General features: G+C 42.2%; 1 pseudogene; it reads right to left on the bottom strand.

The window, feature by feature from the left end:
- Nucleotides 1-10,819, bottom strand: part of LOC111957590 (serine/threonine-protein kinase TAO3-like) — a 130,463-nt pseudogene extending 119,644 nt beyond the window's left edge.
- Nucleotides 10,820-17,255: the final 6,436 nt, after the last annotated feature.

Genomic DNA, 17,255 nt, shown 5'->3' on the forward strand with positions numbered 1-17,255 from the left:
CACCAACAGGCCCTTATACAGGAAGTACACCGGATGTCATATTATGGGCAAGGTATGCTAGTCATTTTACAGCTTCATCTTCATGCTCTAAAATGTTGCATGAATCAACATATACGTACAATTTCTTATACTAACGACTACACACAAAAATGTGTACTACTCACGGTTGATAAATGAGGCTCACTGTCTATTGGGACATTCCATCATGGCGTGCCTTTGTCTCAAAGACAAACATGCAACATGATTGGCCCTCAGACGCATCACCTAAACACAGCAGAAGCCATATACAAAAAAAAAACAGCCAAGATGAGGGGAAGCGTAGAGGTAGTAAGAGAGGTGAGAGAGAGAGAGGGTGAGAGAGATGTGAGAGAGAGAGGTGTGAGAGAGAGAGAGGTGTGAGAGAGATAGAGAGGTGTGAGAGAGAGAGAGGTGAGAGAGAGAGAGAAGATGAGAGAGAGAGAGAGAGAGAGAGAGAGAAAGAGAGAGTGAGAAGATGAGGAGTGAGTTAGAGGTACATGTAGAGAGTAGGGCTGTCCCCGACTAAAAACAATATTGGTCGACCAAGAGTCGTCTGTTCTTTCGACCAATCGATTGGGCAAAATGCTCAAACGTGTATTTTTCCATATACAGACATATCCTATGTGTTGTAATCAAATCAACTATATGCACGGAGCTTGTCTGATGCTTTAAGTGAACTGTTTGATGAAATAATTAAGGCACACAAATGACTAGAGGGAGTCCGACCACAATTGATTTAAAATGTCCTAGGCCTGGCTCAAACTTGCTGCGCTGTGTTAAAATGTGGTCATCTGCCAAACTTGGTGCCCTTCTGCAGCTACCACCACAGAACATCAACAGTGTGTATCGCACTGTCCATGTTGCTGAAGCTGCAACATAGTTACAACCATTTCTGACTGAAAAGTTGTTACCGAAATCCTTCATTTGTTTAGGAAAAACAACCACTTCTTATTCCCTCAACCCTTGCTCTCTTTACGTGACACATGTAAGCATCGCATACACATGACCAATAGTGCCTGATCTATATCCTATCACATCAATAAATTGGTTATAATAAACTCTGAACACCGTAACATGTGACAGCAAAATGGATGTAGCAAATAAATAAATTGGACAATGGGGGAATGTTTACTGGTTGCTCAGGAGGTAAAGGGGAAGTCAGACGTGTGGAATAAATGTTGTTGTGGAAAATACTGGAGATCAAGAAAAAAAAAGGTAAYAAGGAATAATGTAAACACTAAATAAATATAAGCGTACCAGAGAGTCTGTTATGTTTTTCCAGCAAAGACGAAAAACAGTCGTATTTGTGAACGCAACTTTTGAAATGGAACGGTTTATTTATTGTTTACGCTAATTATTCAATGGTAGCTTTTATCTTTTATTTTAAAACTAAAATGCTTGATTGCATTTCAAATCATGAATGACTCCTATGCTGTGTGATGACATGAACAAATGAATGATTGATACAGTAGCCTATAGAAGTATTGAAATATAGGCTTACGTAAGTTAGTGTTAATACTAAACAGGATGCGCTCTTTGGCCTACAACTCAATGGTGTTTATATAAGGCTGCTATACTAAGCCTACTAATGATAACACATGACTTATTATAATGATGGATGTATTATGCACATAGCACCATGGTCTAGGAAAGASGCCAATTCAACAGAGCACTGATGTGTTTCAGAACCGRGGAAAGCAACCGCTATCCACACGGGCGAGAACAGGCATTCGGTATAAAATATTTTWTTTTATTTGTGTTGACCTATTTTTCTTACATAATATAACCARATACAATTTCAGTAGCAAACATCTTCGAGTGATGACTGTGCCATACACACAGCCTTCACAACTGATCTGTCCACTCAGACAGTCACGAAATCAGGTGTCTTGTACATCATGAATAAAAGATATATAAATATATATAATTGCTACCGCTCGACTAAAGAAATCTCGGTCGACCAACAGCCTATCGACCAAACAAACGACCAGTCGACTAAATGGAGTCAGCCCTAGTAGAGAGAGATGGAGAAAGGCAGAGAGAGTGTGTGTGAGAGGATGGAGGCTGTCCTTGGAGTGATGTTATCAGTGCTAATTAGCATGGGCCCAGGTCTTCTCAGGCTACAAGCTGGCATTTCTAGCTCCGCTCATCTGCTCAGTGGCTGACTTCTCACTGCTCTTAAATTAGCCTCTTCAGGACTACAGTCAGCGAGACATAAGCTAGTAAGAGAGAGAGAGAGTATACAATACATATACAGGTAACTACCAGAATAAAGGAAACACTTGAGTAAATGAGGGATATAAAGTATATTGAAAGCAGGTACTTTGACATCCCATCATGCTTAGGGTCATGTATAAAATGCCCAGTTTCTGGTTCTGCCATAGCCTACAGTGGCTTTCATGAGCTCTAAAAGTAGCCTTGTCCGAAGTGTCGGACTCGACGACAGTTGCTATCTATTGAAGCGGTGCAATTGGTTACCCAAAATTCTGGGACAGGGCTTAGTGAAAGGTCAATTGATTCTGGAAAGGTGCCGGAGAAAGCGTTTTCCACCACCATCAACAAAACACCCAACATTTGTTCCACACACTTGTAGATACTCTGAATGATCGGCTATGAAACTCCAACTGACATTTACTCCTGAGGTGCTGACCTGTTGCAACCTCGACAACCACTGATTATTATTTGACCCTGCTGGTCATCTATGAWRATTTTAACATCTTGGCCATGTTCTGTTATAATCTCCACCCGGCACAGCCAGAAGAGGACTGGCCACCCGTCATAGCCTGGTTCCTCTCTAGGTTTCTTCCTAGGTTCTGGCCTTTCTAGGGAGTTTTTCCTACCCACCGTGCTTCTACACATGTATTGCTTGCTGTTTGGGGTTTTAGGCTGGGTTTCTGTACAGCACTTTGTGACATCAGCTGATATAAGAAGGTTTTATGAATACATTTGATTGAAGCTGTTCTGGCAGCTTGTGGTGGCCCAATTCAGACACTTTATAGTGGTGTTTCCTTTGTTTTGGCAAAAAACCTGTACAGTATTTTGGCCTATTCAATGATGAAAGCTATATCTATGGACCTATTGTACACCTGACAACAAGTGGTGTCCAATCTACATTTCACTTTATTAATGATAACAGAGTATACAGCAGTGTTGTGTTGGAGACCACCTAAAGTGAGACCGATTCAAGGCCAAGACCGGAGCAAATCGAGTCTGAGTCAAGACCAAGAAGGGAGGATGGGGGGGGGGGGGAGACAGAGACCAAGTCAAGACCGGAAGGGGAACAAGGGGTCCGAGACCGAGTCAAAACCGAAACAAATGCAAGTCCAATTCAAGACCATAAGGATTTATAAAACAATGATTAGAATATAATAATGTTCTGATTTAATCTCATCAGTTTTTGTTGGAAAGAAAAGGGTTAAATCAGGATTTTTCTTTGCTGGTCTCTGGGGAGATAAATCTAGCTACAGTAGCTAAGTTAGCCATTGGCTAGATAAAAGGCATCTGCCATTCAACTGTATTAGGGCAACATTTTGGAGTCAAAGTGGAATCAACCAATCACATTTTGACTTAATGGGTGGGACCGTTTTTACAAAAACTTCTGCCTTCTTGAAGGCCAACAGGTCACTGTGCAATAGCGAGCAGTAGTTTTCCCACGGTCTAGCTAGCTAGCAATTTTTGTTGTTGTTTGGTTTTTGGTGTTATCAAAGAGAATGTTGCTGCTAATTTGTTAGCTCCTCCCTTGAAGAATAACTTTCAACAAGAAGTTAAGTTTCAAATGATTATCATCTGGTGAGTGGAACTGTGTTATTGCAGCACGCTTCCTGTTAGCTGTCTCTGACAATAACTTGTGTGAAACATTGTTGCACTTAAAGTGGAACTGACAGAATTTTAGCAACATGAAATCTTATTAAGATCTGTTCATATATACCCCCAGGAAGGACATTTTTTAAAATCATTTTCTGACAAGTGACCACTTTAACCACTTTTCACGTTTACATAAATTCTTAGAATGTTTGGGAATTATGTATACTAAGGCTTTTGTGAAAATTCTATAGCAATATAGAGTGGGAAAACAGACATATGTTTGGACAATTAATAGACACTGCAGTAAATAAAACATCTGTCTTGTCCAGGAACGGAGTCTACACAGACCGGTGCGCCATAGCCAATCAGAGRTACYGTAGYCCTTAATACAAACAAGCCATTGGCCACACGGGCCTTCCATCATTCACTTTGAACTGGACTGTGTGTTTACAGAAAGTAGCATAGAACACATTCACCAAAAGCCAGAAAATACACCATAATGGATTTATGTAAATATGACACCACGGGATTCCTCTTACATTTGGGAACTTCACAGTCCTATTGACCAAACAACCATGAAAAAGGTAGCCWCTCTCTCCCTCAGTTATGCACATCAACCGTGTATAGCTAGTGAAAAATGATTTGATGGAAAAGTCAGTCACTCACCCACTCCTCCAATGGCATGTCATCCTCCTAGTTGGCTAGCTAACGTTGGGCTCCGTGTTTTTAGCTTGCTACATAAATAAAAAAGTTAGCCTATTAGCCACGCTATGACTGACTTGCGATTATTGCCCTTGCTAGTTTTACTGTATTGACATTTCCAGCATTAGTTACATTTGTCCGTTGTCCAGAATATTGAATGAATTAAATTGAAACAGTGCAGCCCGAATGGAGGCAGCAAACAATGTACCAGGCCAGCTGTGATTTACAACCTGATAGTCAGATTTTTTGGACTCCCAAGAAATGTATTGGTTAATTATATTAATGATGCATTATACTGCATCCATCTATTCTGCCAACAATGCCTTAGTGTACGTCACGGAACGTTGAGTTAAACATAATCTATTTTTAAAAACTCTAAGTTGGTTTTGTCGCATAAACTGAGAATTGTATATTTTTGATTGATAGTCTGTTTCATATCTGCAAACTAGTTAAAACACTGTAAGTTCCACTTTAAACTTAAAGTCACCGGTTACTTTGTGTGCAAAACGTTGACATGTTTTTGGCCATGGGAAGTAATAGTTGTACATTTTGATTGGGAAATGCTTGTGTTTTTTTATTCTTATGATTGGGACCTACTGGCTTATTATGTCTGAGTTTATGGACTGCTTATCCTTTAACATCATGCCGTGTGTGACTGCTGTCTTTCCATCGGCCCTATGCAGTGGTGCCTGGAGAAGTGGGTAGACTCAAATTCCCCAAAAAGCCCACCCAGCGAAGGAAAGGCACCCCTTGGGAAAGATCATGTTTTTCTAGAGATTCTTCTGATTTTCACTCAAAATCACAACAACAAAAAATGTAAGAAAAAATGAAAAACAATGTGATAGTCCTCAACAATGTTTAAACATCAATCTGATTGGGTGGGCCTGTCAGGGCCTGGCTCCCCATTGGGTGGGCCTGTCAGGGCCTGGCCCCCCAGTGGGTGGGCCTGTCAGGGCCTGGCCCCCGTGGGCGGCGTCAGGGCCTGGCTCCCCAGTGGGCGGGCCTGTCAGGGCCTGGCTCCCCAGTGGGCGGGCCTGTCAGGGCCTGGCTCCCCAGTGGGCGGGCCTGTCAGGGCCTGGCTCCCCAATAAAACTGGCCTTTAGACTAGTTGAGTATCTGGAGCATAAGCATTTGAGTTCGATTACCGGCTCAAAATGGCCAGCATCCCGGAGTCACCTCTTCACTGTGGACGTTGAGACTGGTGTTTTGCGGGTACTATTTAATGAAGCTGCCAGTTGAGGACTTGTGAGGCGTCGGTCTCAAACTAGACACTAATGTACTTGTCCTCTTGCTCAGTTGTGGACCGGGGCCTCCCACTCACGTTTCATGGTAAAGTCTACACCAGCTGTATTCAGCGCATGTGACAAAATGTTCTGCGTCTCTAATTGTACACCTGACGTAAGTGGTGTTTCTCCATTTCAACAGTGAGCACCAAAAGAACCGGGGCAGTGACATGTTGTTGTTTGGCTCTGTACTCCAATACTTGGATTTGAAATGATACCATGACTTCAAACAGCAGCCTTTCATCTTTAATTTGAGGGTATTTTCATCCATATCGGGTGAACCGACCAAAAGTATTGGGACAATCTTGGTGTCACTTTTATTATAAATAAGAATATGATATGTTTCTAAACAATTCTACATTCATGTGGATGCTACCATGATTACTGATAATTCTGAATGAATCTGAATGAAATAAATAAGAGAGAAAGTTAGAGTCAAAATATCATACCCCCCAAAAATGCTCACCTCCCCCATTATTGTAATGTTGAGAGGTTAGCATGTCTTGGGGGTATGATATTTGTGCGTCTAATTTTCTCAATCATCATTATTCACGATTCATTCAGGACTATCCGTTATCATGGTAACATCCACATTAATGTAATGTAGCAGTGTTATTAACATATGCTATTCTTATTTACAATAAAAAAGTGACTCCAAAATGACAATACATTAGTTACCATTCATTTCTATTTGGGAACAAAATAATCTGAAACACAACCAAAACATTTTTATAATAATAATTTAAAAAACAGCAAATTAATCCAAGATGTAGTCATTGAGTGCTATGAATATGGGACCAAATACAAAACGTGACTATTTTAATACACATCAGTGAATTGGCCCCAATACTATTGGTCCCCTAATAATGGTTCATCTGATATGGATGAAAATACACCCTCAAATAAAAGCTGACAGTCTGCACTTTAACCTCAGACATTGTATCAATTCAAATCCAAAGTGCTGGAGAAGAGCCAAAATTTAAATAAAATAAGTGTCACTGTCCCAATACTTTTGGAGCTAACTGTAATTCCTCACTGTAATTCCAATCTTAATACATTTCCTCGTTCTTAGAGTTAATGTACTTAGACTTAGAGCAAAGAACAGAATGTACAGGTGTGTCATGGAACACTGATCATTGTTGAGGGGAAACAGACATTACACAATCCTTCCTTAATTAAGGCCTCATCTTCCTCCCTCTGCTTGGAAGAATTGAAGGAGAGTGAGTAGTAAACATAATAGCCTAGACTAGTCCTTGAGAAGAGAGCCTAGACTAGTCCTTGAGAAGAGAGCCTAGACTAGTCCTTGAGAAGAGAGCCTAGACTAGTCCTTGAGAAGAGAGCCTAGACTAGTCATTGAGAAGAGAGACAAGAGTAAAAACAGCTGCAATGGAAATGCTCTTTCCCTCTCAATTATCCTTCATATCTGAAACTTTATTCACACCCAGATTATCTAAAACCCTTTACAGAGCAGTCAGTGTGTAGTGATTAAGCCTGTTGCCAGGGTTTAAACCTCCCCTATGTTGGGCCTGCCTGCCTGGGAGAGCACTTCTGTTGCAGGAGAGGGGGCTGGAGCCTGGGCCTGCCTGAGAGAGGGGGCTGGAGCCTGGGCCTACCTGAGAGAGGGGGCTGGAGCCTGGGCCTGCCTGCCTTGGGAGAGGAGGGCTGGAGCCTGGGCTGTCTGGGAAGGGGGCTGGAGCTCGGGCCTGCCTGGGAGAGAGGGCTGGAGCTCGGCCTGCCTGGGAGAGGGGGCTGGAGCTCGGGCCTGCCTGGGAGAGGGGGCTGGAGCTCGGGCCTGCCTGGGAGAGGGGCTGGAGCTCGGGCTGCCTGGGAGAGGGGGCTGGAGCTCGGGCCTGCCTGGGAGAGGGGGCTGGAGCTCGGGCCTGCCTGGGAGAGGGGCTGGAGCTCGGGCCTGCCTGGGAGAGGGGGCTGGAGCTCGGGCCTGCCTGGGAGAGGGGCTGGAGCCTGGGCCTGCCTGCCTGGGAGAAGGGGCGGAGCCTGGGCCTGCCTGCCTGGGAGAGGGGGCTGAGCCTGGGGCCTGCCTGCCTGGGAGAGGGGGCTGGAGCCTGGGCCTGCCTGCCTGGGAGAAGGGGCTGGAGCCTGGGCCTGCCTGCCTGCCTGCCTGGGAAAGGGGGCTGGAGCCTGGGCCTGCCTGCCTGGGAGAGGGGCCTGGAGCCTGGGCTTTCCTGTGTTCCAAATGGCACCCTATTCCCTTTATATTGCACTACTTTTGATAAGGGTTCATAGGATGCAGAATGTCCCCCTCTCCCTGACAGCCACTTGTCAGGCACAGTTGATGTGTCCTCACCCCACGCATCCATCAACACACCTCACACTTGCAGAGATATAGTTGCACATTACTGTCAGACACGTTGCTGACTCACAGAGGAGGAACTACGCAGTAAATATAGAGTCAGTCAGGGAAGACAAGCAGGATAAATATCAAGTTTTAATTGGACTTTACACGTGCAGAGGAACATGTAAGACATTTATGTAGACAAGGCCTATGGGATACATGCAATGCACACATGCATGCATGCATAGGTTACTCACAAACACAAACCACAACCGTTGAACACGCCAACAGATCACGGACACACAGGATGTCAGTGACACTCGGGTAATGTCCCAAGTGGCACCCTATTCCATATAGTGCACTACTTTTGTCCTGAGCCCTGATAGAAAAGTAGTGCACTATATAGGGAATAGGGTTCCATTTGGGAGGAAGACAGGATGTCAAGTCTGAATATCCTACAAAAAAGCTAAACTAACTGGGTGAAGGTAAGAGGGGGGGGCAACTTCCGTTGGACCTCGGTCACACACACAGACACTACTATTTCAGGCTATTGTCCCTCTTCATACAATAATAAAACATTTTTAAAAAATAGACTGAACTAGCCTAGACACAAGCATTATCAGCTAGATAGGCGACGCAGGCAACCTTAAGGGACTGGTAGCCTCGGACTGCCACGGTGTAACTTTCTGTTCATAGTTACTTCCCACTCAAAGCCTGAGACTTACTGATGAGCTGGCTGGCCTACTTGATAAGGTTACTGTAGGTTATGTGGGAAGCATGGGCTTAAGCAATGAAAGTTGTTTATTTAAAATCAAGCTACTGGCTGCTAATGGGCAAATATTTGTTTATAGTGAGAGATAAATGAATGTACACATTATACAGAGAACTCTGATACAGAATATTCAAGAGCTATGTGAAGACCAAATATATGCTAAATGTGGAAGCTAACGACTTCATATGGCTCAGGCAATATCTTGGGAAATTGCAAGATATTGCATGTTCAGAACAAGCAGAAATGTGTTCATTACAAGCATGTCTGTTAGCTTCCTATTCAAGCTGTCTACATAAAAGGATGACATCATGAAGTCAGGTTGGTTGTTGTAGGCTGTTCCACTGGCTGTTATTTCAGCCTTTAATGAGACATTTCAAGCTCGTAATGTTAACCTACACTTACTTTTATGCAGATTACGGAAACAAAATATCTGCATATCAGTGGTATAGCTATCGTTGAAAGCATTGTATGAATGACAATAGACGGCAAATCAAACAAAACATTAAAAAGGTAGCTGTCAATGGTGTTAAACCAGTGTGTAGTACACTAGTCCAACATTTGCTTCGAGCACAAAAAGAATAGACGCACTAACGTTAGACTCGGGGGAGAATGTAATCTCTGTCTGTCAATTACTGTGCAGTTAAAGCAAATGTCGTGTCATTTACATATTTTAACATGTGCATTGAGCTATGCAATCGTTTTCGATGTCTGCCAATCCATCCATCGCAGAATGTCCAAAAAATGATGCCGTAAGTAGCTGGTTGTAAAACGTTCAGTCGCAACATGTATCCACTGAAAAACAGTCTGTGGCACAACCAGACAGTAGCTAGCTACATTGTAGTTCCAGCCGTCTAGTGACAACTCGCCAATTATCAAGTAAAACCTCTTGAAACAAAATGACAATTCCCAAAATTGACAGGTAAACCAAGTTGAAAGGCTTTTGAGCAACTGCATACAGGTTTTAAAAACATGTCTCATTGTTTATCGAGAGGTTCAGTTTATAATTTAACACAAGCGATGAACCAAACTGGCTTGTCATTTGCTCGCAATACACTTACCCATGAGCTCAGGTCGGTGCTTATTAAAACACGTCCTCTGTTCCTCATTTGTCAAGAAATACTTTCAACGATTAAAAAGCACTGTATGAATGATAAACAATTTCCAATGAAACCGACCGTGAGAATTGTTTTGCGAGCAGGTGTAACCAACCAAGTATTTGGCTTGCACAGTTCAACTACCCTACGCACTTCACTGACTGCCCATCTAGTCACAGACTGTTACGTTAAAACAACAATGCGTTCAAGTCTCAACTTTGGTAGTCATCATGTTATGAGTCATAATAAAGAATACAACTACATTAGCCTGGTATCTTGACAACGAATGAATAATTTCACAGTAACATGGGTTACTTCGACTTCATCTTAAAGGAAACGAAGACATGACGGAAGTGTCTCTCGTGTATAAGGCCAGCAAATTAGAAGCGTGAAAGGGTGACAGCAATAGCGAAAATGAACATTTGTACCTTCATCATAAATAAACCAAATTAAAAACTGACCAGTGATGTTCTTGTTCCTTTTGATGAATCCCACGTTTCCAATAACATTTAGTCCAACTCCGAGAGACAACTTGACTTTCTGAAGTTTGGTCAGGACTTCCTGAATGAGGGCTCGAGTCGCTCCTTTCCTCCGCACGAGCACGGCCCCTTGTCGCTGACAGCTAGTTTGACAGGCGGAAATAAATTCGTAGATTATCTGGCAAGCAGCAGTTGTCTTTAGTTCTGGCGTCTATAAATGTTATGGTTTAAACAAAAAAAACGAGATTCACTGTATGTGTCACAGTTGTTTAGATCATGCCCGTTGATTATTGATCATGATCAATACATTGCACTGATCAGATGTCGTGTTGTCAAGACCATTGTCATTTAACTCTATACAATATTGGACGTTTTAGTATGTGCTGTTTACAAGGAGAAACAATCGAGTTCAGAGTCAAAGCAGACGAGGACAGGAGGTGGATGAGAGAAACAAAAATGTATCGGTTATCGGCTATAAAGGATCATCAACAGACAACCTTTGGGGATAGAAAAACTAGGGATATCAATGTTAAAAATGAAAATTAATACTTGGGTAGACTGTATTAGGTTTCAGTCATGTCCACATTAATAAAATAACATGGGGTTAATTGCATTTTTTTAAATGAGAAAACCCACCTTTATTTTTTGGGGCTTTATGTATATTGTTCAATGTTGCATTGGGACAATATTGACCACTGAAAGCGATGAAAGTCAGTCACAGAAATGTAAATTCTGATCAAATGTTTCACTTGGCAGTGTTCATAAAAACTAAGGCGACACAATTGAAAAAAATGAAATAAATAAACAATAAGGTGATACTGACATCTGGTGTTAGAATCTAGAATGACACCTTTAATACTAGACAGTCCATGGAATTTATGTCTAATAAAAACATGATGAGTTGCAGGAAATCCATGCAAAATGCTTAAAAAGTGAAGTATTAGGTCCTCGAGTTAGGTCCCGGGTTGGACCCCTATTTTCCCCTCTGCCTCCCTCTCAGTGTCTTTTGGCCAGGGCAGCAGTGATGAGTTTTGGCAGGGTGTTCATGGGAATATCTGTGCACCAGGCAGATACTGTACTTCCCCATAGTGCATGTGTATAATGGTCTGGGCGTTGTTCGGAACAAGACTCGCATAACCTTGCCTGAGACCTTCAGACTTTCTTTGGCTTCCAAGCCAATATCTAGGCTTTGGTTCAGCTGGAAAACAGTCTTGTGAGATCCGAGTTCGATCCCCGGTCAGACAAACTGGTGCTGTGATCGAGATGGGTCTCTGCGAGTTCAAAGGGGGGCGAGGCGTAATGGAGGAGGTTTGGAACCACGGTCCACACTTGCGTGATGTGTACCTTGCCAGTGAGACCTGAAAATGTGCATTGGCTACGGAGCTAATTCCTAGGCTTGAGCTAGCTCAGCGGGCTAACACAGTCTTTTGACATGTAGAAGACCTAGGTTTAACCTTGGTCACAGACAGTGTGTTCAAGCTCAATCAGATATGACTGGTATCACGCAAGGTTATTATAGTTTTGTGTTTTTATGTTAGTTTTTTATTTCTATTAGTTTTAAGATTTGTATTTGAAAATCAGTTTAATTTCAGTTAGTTCTCAGATCTGATTTACTCGTTTTTATGTAGTTCAAGTTTTATAAAAAAATATTTAGTTTTAGTGTTAGGGACAGAATGTATCCTGTGTGGGAGGCCAGGAGCCATTTGTGTTGTATTGTTTTTTAGCTTGTTACTTCTCGCCACTGTGGGGCAGTAATGCGTAATGTGATGGTTCAGGTCATAGGTTAAGTTAGTTATAAAGGGGGGCTGAACGCACTGATTCCACATGTGTTGTTTTGCTGCTCATTAAAAAAAAAAAGATTGGGGTCTTGGGGGTGTGGTTCGATGTGGGTGTGTTATGTTTCGCTATATCATACCCTGGCAGTTAATGTTGTTTGTCCCTCTTGAGTCACCGTAGCAACAACATAGCCTCTAACACTTCCTCAAAATAGTCTGAAGTATCTTAAATAAAGCTAGCTAGTTAGTAGTAGATAGCAGTAGTAGGTAGCAGGCACATTGAGCAGGCAGGGCACATTAGCTTAATCAGTTTAGGCATAGCTTCTTACTTTCTTGTGTTCTTATTTAGTTTTTTAAATGTCTATGTGTTTCTGTTCTACCTAATTTTATTTTTAGTGCTACATTGATATTGATTACTGCATTGTTGGGTTTGGAGATTGCAAAAAAAAGCATTTCACTGTACTTGTGCACGTGACAATAAAACTTAAACTTATCAAGTCACTGTGAGCCGGCGACGTGTGTGCTTTGGCGACGTTGAGTTTTTACAACTTTCTTACTATCTATTACCAGAGTGTGTGTCTGTCTGGCACTGTTTCCTAGGGAATCATGTTACAGAACAGGTCACAGCGGAACACAAGATGCTCGTGAATGGGTTTATCATTTTGGATTATTGTGGCAGTTGGGATGCAAGTGCGCATCGACTCAATTCTCATTTCGCCCAAAACGGACTCAAGTGATCATTATCAAACGCATCATCAAGTGGCCACTCCATTAAGGAATTAGGGGTCAAGTGTTCTTTCAACAGAACTCTGGCAATGTGTTGTCTTATGTAATCAAGTGCAAGGCGCTGAGTACGGTCTGTCTCACTGTCTGGAGGTTCTGCTGCTAACCAACATGAAAAAATACTACAGTTTGCTATAGAATACCACCACAGGAGGTTGGTGGCACCTTAATTGGGGAGAACGGGCTCGTGGTCATGACTGGAGCGGGAATCAGTGGAATGGTATTCTACATTAAACACATGGTTTCCAGGTGTTAGATGCCATTCCATTTGTTCCGTTCCGACCATTATTATGAGCCGTTCTCCCCTCAGCAGCCTCCACTGAATACCACAGAACTGTAGTATACTTTAGAATATACTGCACACTTTTAGTATCCCTCGATCACAAACAGTACTTACTATAGAATGTTCAAGTATACTGTAGAATACTATAGTAAATACTACAGTATTATCCACAAAAAAAACACTAGTAGATACTAATACAGTAATGTCCGCAACAACATTATCCATTCAGACCCCAGTTCTACCTACCTAACTATAGGTTATGTAAAATGTTCTATTATTTCTACTTCAGGAAACCTACAGGAGAAATACTATGACAAAAACATTATAGTAAACACTACAGTAATGTCCGCAAAAACACTACAGTGAATACTATAGTATTTACACCATATACTGAAATATTGTTTATGTAGGACATATGACATTTTAGTCATTCAGCAGACCCTCTTATCCAGAGTGACTTAAAGTTAGTGCATTCGTATTAAGATAGCTAGGTGGGACAACCACATATTACAGGCATAGTAAGTACACTTTTCCTCAATAAAGTAGCCATCAGCAGTCAGAGTTAGAAAGGGGGAGAAGGGGGAATCGATTACAAGTATTGGTTCAGGAAGAAAAAAAATGTGGGGGTGTGGGTCGAGGTGAGGTGGGGAAATATTTTATTCAAGATACTCTTTGAAGAGGTTTCAGGTGCTTCAGAAGATGGGCAGGGACTCTGCTGTTTTAGCTTCAGGGGAAAGCTGCTTCCACCATTGGGGTTCGAGGACAGAGAAGAGCTTGGACTGGGCTGAGCGGGAGATGGGCCAAGAGACCAGAGGTGACAGAATGGACTGCTTGGGTTGGGCTGTAGGGTTTGAGCATAGCCTGAAGGTAGGGAGGGGCAATTGGATAGAGCGCAAAAAGCTTTGCTAGGCAGTACCGCAAGTATCTGTGAACCCCCAGATTCAGAAGCTTAAAAACCCCATTTAATGTTTGCCCAAAACTTTGAGAAAAAAAAATAAAACTGAGCATAATTCATAATGGTTTTTATTTTAGTTCGTTTTTGAGTTAAATGTAAGAATTTCAGTATAGTTTTAGTTCTTCAAATGGGTTTGTTAATTATTTTAGATGGAAGTCGTTGAGCAAAGTCGGTAAGTGAAGTCTGGGGAGGTACATATGCACCGAAAGCAAGTCGTGCTACTTCTGCTGTTTCAAGGAAACTCGACAATGGCAGACACCTTTGTAATTGCAGATGAAGTGGATGCTAACAAAATTGGTTCTACTAAGCTATATGGAATTGCTTTAACAAAGTCATACCAATAATCATTTTGCTATTTGATTTAGAAATGTAAGACCCTTTGAAGTAACCAAAAAATATTTTAATTTTTTTTTGATGAAAAATTGAATTTGGCCTTACTGCTATTAGTACATACAAACTCATTGAACAACAGATGAACCCACCCCCAAAAATCTAAAGGAAGTTTGTTCTGAAGTGTCTGTCCTGAGCGATATAAGAAAGATCAGGAATCGTTTTTAAAACATTTGTTTTACATTGTATTTCATCTTTTTTTAAATATTTGTTTTATACATGTATTTAACCTTCTTTTTTTTTTAAATTTGTTTTATACATGTATTTAACCTCTTATTTTTGGCATTCAACAGTCTCCATATATACTGTACTTCCATTCACTTTTTCAACTGGTACCCAGGACCTTCAGACGAGTCTTGTGAGGCCTGTGGGCGTTCTAGAGCAAAATAACATGTACGTGTTCGTGAGAGTCTCTCCTTTCCATAGAGGGGTCAGATTAGTGTGTAGCCCAAACTGTTTGGACGCTACAGACAGAAGTTGGCAGATTGGCTGTCCCAAGACACTTGTGGAGAACACCATCCTGAGAGTGAGAGTCTCATCTTTCCATAGAGGGGTCATGCTAGTTTCTAGGCCAAACCATTTGGATGCTACAGACGATTTTGTCAGAAGACCGATTTTCAGGATGCCTCATGGTCTGACAAATACCAAAGATGTGGAAGTGAGACATCGGCGGATGTGGTGGATTGAGACGCATCCAATGCAAGACACCAGATATCTCTCGTTTAAACTGACAGATTTTTATGGTTTTTTTTATTACGGGAAAACAACTCTAGGGTGTTTTAAAGGACAGTTTTCGGGACATTGCCAGTGTAGAAATCCCCTAGAATAAACAAATGCGTAGTCTACAATATGTATTCAATTTTATTCACACTTAATAAACAAATCAACACATTTTTTTATTCGTTTTTTGTTGACAACAATATTACAGACAAGACAAATTCCTGGCTATAACATGGGACACAAAATTACATTAACATCTAGATAAATACATTAGCTATATTGTCGCAAGTTGGATATTTCATTTGTTAATGTGAGAAATGTGGATCGTAAATAGATTGTTTAGGATGTAAGGATTAACATCTATTTAAACTCTGAAGGTTCATCCACCCAAAACAGTAAACATGCATTGATAATAACCAATGATAGGTGGCGATATAAACCATTTATGATTTCCAGTCGACTGCAGTTGAAACCTCATGACCTTAGATCACATGCTGTAAAGGTCATGCAGTAGACATGTAGTTGAAAGTCAGACAATTTGTATACCCATAATGCAACACACTTTGTCTTGACAAAAGTGATTTGCTTGAACGTGCCCCATGTATATGGTCCAGATGGAGGAGAAATCCACACAATACATCCCTGACCACCTCCTGAAGTGGTCATCCAGATCTGAACACAATACGACTTTTGTGCGTCTAGATCTGTCTTTTCAATGTGATCTTCGTATTCTGATACCAGAAGTCCCATGTAAGTGTCAAGTGTAGACACAGTGCTCTTCCTGCTGCACAGGAAGAGTGGATGTTCCTGTATCCCTAGTACCACCACTACCACCTGTGGACATAGCCTGGAAGTAGAGGTGCTGGAGATGCTCCCTCTTGTAGTGAAATGGTAAAACTGAAAGAATTTGTGTTGTAGAAAATGACAAAAATTCCCTGTCTTAGGTCAGTTAGAATCACCACTTTATTTTAAGAAAGTGAAATGTCAGAAGTTTACATACACTCAAATAGTATTTGGTAGCATTGCCATTAAATTGTTTACCTTGGGTCAAATGTTTCGGGTAACCTTCCACAAGCTTCCCATAATAAGTTGGGTGAATTTTGGCCCATTCCTCCTGACAGAGCTGGTGTAACTGAGTCAGGTTTGTAGGCCTCCTTGCTCGCACACGCTTTTTCAGTTCTGCCCACAAATGTTCTACAGGATCGAGGTCAGGGCTTTGGGATGGCCACTCCAGTACCTAGACTTTGTTGTCCTTAAGCCATTTTGCCACAACTTTGGAAGTATGCATGGGGTCATTGTCCATTTGGAAGACCCATTTGCGACCAAGCTTTAACTTCCTGACTGATGTCTTGAGATGTTGCTTCAATATATCCACATCATTTTAATAAGAGAGAGTACTACCATTTTTCTTTCCTTGGGCGCCGATTGTTCTCTCTTCTGCTGAGCTCTGGCAGTTTCGGTCGGACAGGGGGAGATCCTGGGTCTAGCTCGGATCATGGAGGGAGAGCTCTGGCTGCTCGCGACTAGAGGGCGTCGCTGGAGGCTCCGGACTAGAGGGCGACGCTGTTGGCTCCGGACTAGAGGGGCGTCGCTGGAGGCTCCGGACTAGAGGGTGACGCTGGAGGGCTCCGGACTAGAAGGCGTTGCTGGAGGCTCGCGGACTGGACGTCCTTCGTTGGAGGGCCTCGTGCATAACTCCTCACTGGAGGTTTCGTGCCATGGATCCTCACTGGAGGCTTCGAGGCCATGTATCCTCACTGGAGGCTTGCGTGCGTCGTGGATCATCACCGGAGGCTTCGTGACGTGGATCATCACTGGAGGCTTGGCGTGGATCGCGTGTACGGGGTTCGATGCATCACAGGAGGGAGGCCTTTCTTGCCATGGCGGATCATGCACTGGAGGCT

The sequence above is a fragment of the Salvelinus sp. IW2-2015 genome, linkage group LG33 (genome assembly GCF_002910315.2).
Source record: "Salvelinus sp. IW2-2015 linkage group LG33, ASM291031v2, whole genome shotgun sequence".
NCBI classification, from domain to species: domain Eukaryota; kingdom Metazoa; phylum Chordata; class Actinopteri; order Salmoniformes; family Salmonidae; genus Salvelinus; species Salvelinus sp. IW2-2015.